This window comes from Myotis daubentonii, chromosome 6, assembly GCF_963259705.1.
Source record: "Myotis daubentonii chromosome 6, mMyoDau2.1, whole genome shotgun sequence".
NCBI classification, from domain to species: domain Eukaryota; kingdom Metazoa; phylum Chordata; class Mammalia; order Chiroptera; family Vespertilionidae; genus Myotis; species Myotis daubentonii.
In genome coordinates, this window is record NC_081845.1 from 54041564 (window position 1) to 54045664 (window position 4101).

Below are 4101 nucleotides of genomic sequence, written 5' to 3' on the forward strand. Positions count from 1 at the left end.
TATCTTTGAATTCTGCCTTATTTTCACAGTCTGGTGTTAAAACATTCAAGATTTAAGTTCTAAAGGGTTGTTAAGCAACTGATTATCAATTCCCAAAAAGCACAACTTTATTTGAGAAATGGAGACAGATTGGATTAATATATTCATTTCTAACATGGGAAAAACATGCAAAAGCCATCTTTCATAAAAAGGAAGAAAGCCTGCCATGCCTTTTTAAAGCATTATTTCATCAAAGAGTTGAATGATAGTTCAGTAAATTAAACAAATGTACTGTTCACAATGTTACTGTAAACAAAGTAAATTGAAATTTAGCAGATTTATTAAAACATATGTCTAAAGAATTTTATAAAATCATATATTCTGAACCATGTGAAAGAGATTACTTTTCACTGTAGCTTGTGAAAACACAATTTTTATTTGAACAGTAAGAGAAAATAGTTTAAACACTTTATAACGAAGTAAAAAAGCATTACAATTAAGTTTACACATGATTACTGTCTAAAGTATGTTTGTGGTCAATTTTGAAAGAAGGCTTTAAATTTTCAAATAAGGAATTGGTAAATATTGAAAACCAATTATTTTTATTTTTAATGGCTATAATCAAAATTTATACTTTTCCCTTTTTTAAGATAAATACTATGGTAACTACATGAAATGAAATGTATCTAATGAAAAGCAGATGATGTGTTCTTAGTTCTTTAATTTTATACTGAGACTAGATGGGAATAAGATTCTTATTTCATATCTTCACATAGCATCTTGAAACTCAAAAACTAATCCCCAGTCAATAATGTGTGCTCCATCTATAATGAAATACATATATATCTAGATTGATGTAGAAACAGAAAACCAATTAGAGTATGCTAGAAGCTCCACAGTCTCCCCACAGATAGTTCCAACTGGAAAAATCCCACCCATACCTCTAGGCCACCGGTTCTCAACCTGTGGGTCGAGACCCTTTGGGGGTCGAACGACCCTTTCACAGGGGTCGCCTAAGACCATCAGAAAACACATATTACATATTGTTTTTGTGATTAATCACTATGCTTTAATTATGTTCAATTTGTAACAATGAAATTGGGGGTCACCACAACATGAGGAACTGTATTAAAGGGTCACGGCATTAGGAAGGTTGAGAACCGCTGCTCAGGCTCTCCTATGATCAGAGTTTCTTTGGCTTGGAGGTGATAACGATAACGTGAAGTTTGGGGCTCCACACTGGAATGTAGAAAGTCAACAATACACATTAGCATTGTTCCTAGCTTTCCTGTCCCTGGGATGCTGGTTAGGAAAATTTGGAATGTACATATCTGATTAGCTTAGGGGTAATGAAATGTGGAATAGGCATTCTCTAAACATCTCAGAAGTACCAGTCATTGAGCTACTACTGTCTTAAATACTTCAGAAGTTTCTAGGTAAGGTTAAATAATGAATATATAGGATTTTGGATACACAGTTCCCTGTGACATAGCCAAAGGAAAAGAAAATGGTAGGAAGGAATAAGAAATGAGATGAAAATACAATTACAGTCTTGGATAAAGAGAAAAATGAGATTCGGGGACTCCAGTACTAATTAAATACATTGTTTATTGCTTTGAACATGAGTGCTAAAATATTAGTAGAGCAAATTAATAATTTTTCTCTTAATACTAAGAAATAGGTGACTAATGCAGCACTTCAGTTAATGGTAATAATAATTATAATTGAATTCCTAACATCTTTGGATAAGTGTGATCCATTTGAAAATGTTCCAATGTTCTTTATCCAGTACACAATCTTTTTTACTAATATCAGAATCATGATGAATGTCAAAGATACCCAGCTTTGCTAACAGAGGCAGCTATTGTGCTGGAAAGAACACTGGAGAAGAAATTATTAGGTTCAGAATATAGCTCTGGATCAGTCACTTTCTGGTTGTTTGGCCTTGGACAAGCTACAACCTCTGGTTTGGTTTTCTCATCAGTAAAAATGCCAACTCTGAAAATGTCAGTAGCATTAGGTGATATAAAGTGTTTGGAAGATCTCTGAAAACTGTGAAGGACGATACCAATGTAAATTAGAATAAATTCATGTTCAAATAATTCATTTCATTCTAGTTTTCAGTTAATGTCTATACCAACCCTTTAGCTAACTAGAGGCCTGGTGCATGAAATTCATGCATGGGGCGGGGGGTCCCCTCAGTCCAACCTGCACCCTCTCCAATCCGGGACCCCTTGGGGGATGTCCAACTGACAGCCTAAACCGGCAGTCGGACATCTCTCTCACAATCCTGGACCGCTGGCTCCTAATTGCTCACCTGCCTGCCTGCCTGCCTGATCGCCCCTTACTGCCCACCCCTGCCGGCCTGATCAACCCTCACTGCCTCTGCATACCAGCCTGATCGCCCCTTACTGTCCCCCCTGCTGGCCTGGTTGCCCCTAACTGCCCCCTGATGCAGGCCAGGCCGCCACCAACTGCTCCCTCCCTGCCAACCTGGTTGCCCCCAACTGCCCTCTCTACTGGCCTGGTCACCCCCAACTGTCCCCCCTGCCGGCCTTGTCACTCCTCACGGCCCTCCCACCGGCTTGGTCACCCCACTCAGCCTGCTGTTCAGTTGTTTGGTTGTCCCTCACTAATCCCCCTGCTGGCCTGGTCACCCCACACAGCCTGCTTGTTCAATCATTTGGTCATCCCTCACTAACCTCCCTGCTGGCCTGGTTGTAGGCAGCCATCTCGTGAGGGCATGAGGGTTAATTTGCTATTACCTCTTTATTATATAGGATAATCAGGAACAAAGAAGATACATTTTGTTGTGCCTACTGAGTGGCAGGCATTGACTGTACCAGTACTCAACCCTCTGATATATATATATAAGACCAGAAGGATGTCTAATCTAATTAGCATATTATACTTTTATTATTATAGACTGGGGGGGGGGGGTCCCTCAGCCCGGCCTGCACCCTCTCACAATCTGGGACTTCTGGCTCCTAACCGCTCACCTGCCTGCCTGCCTGATTGCCCCTAACCACTCTGCCTGCCTGCCTCATCACCCCTAACCACTTGCCTGCCTGCCTCATCACCCCTAACTACTCGCCTGCCTACCTGATTGCCCCTAACCACCTCTGCCTTGGCCCCAGTCACCGTTGCTTCATCTGGAAGGACGTCGGAAGGTTGTTCATAATTAGCATATTATGCTTTTATTATTATAGATACTTCATATGATAGGTGAGAGAAAAGCTAAGTGAGGTAAAGACTACATAGCTAAGGTCAGAATTTAGGCCTTCTTGATTGCAAAGCCCTTATTGTGTTTTTTTTTTATTGCCACAGTGCCTCTAGTTATCTATTCATTATTCACTTAAAGTCAGATATCCCATAGGTATATACTGAAAACTTCCCATGTGCTAGAAAATGCCATGATGAAGAACTTGAGTTACCAGAATGCCAAGTAAAAATAATGCCCAAATTTCTAGTGTTTTGCAGTACGTTTCCACATATGTAGGCCCAAGAGGTCAAGTATCTTGTGAAGCTCACATGGAAAGTTAGTAGTAAGCTGAGTCTCCAGAGCTCAAGTGCAAGTCCTTGGGCTCTGAACCCTGGATCTTTCTATCTCGCCACATGGCAAAAGAACGTAGGGTGTGATGAGGTACACAGTTATCACCAGATATTTGCATTTTCCTTCCTTCATTCTCCAGAGGGCAGCAATTCAAAAACTTTATCAAATCCATTCTGGATGTCAAAATAAATTAAATTTGTGTTCTTTATTACTTGCCTAGTATGACTCATCACTCACTTGGGTAGCTGAAACAGTGGCTGAGGAGAAGTTTGATTTATTTTATCCCCAGAGCTAGATGCTACAAATGTATTCCTGGTCCCACCTACAATAGCTGTTTTTCCAGCTCTTCGGCCACTTTCTATAGCAAAGTTTTCATTTTAACTCTTTTAATTAAACAAGAAACTTGCTTTTTACTTTTAACTTGCATGTAGAACAAGGCTTCTAGGAAATAATACTCTACTAGTCAATGAGATATAACTTGTTAAAATTGTAAAATACAATTTAGCAAGTATTTACTTAGAACCTTTCTTGTACTTGGCACTGATAATAATGGTTAACATTTATCTCTT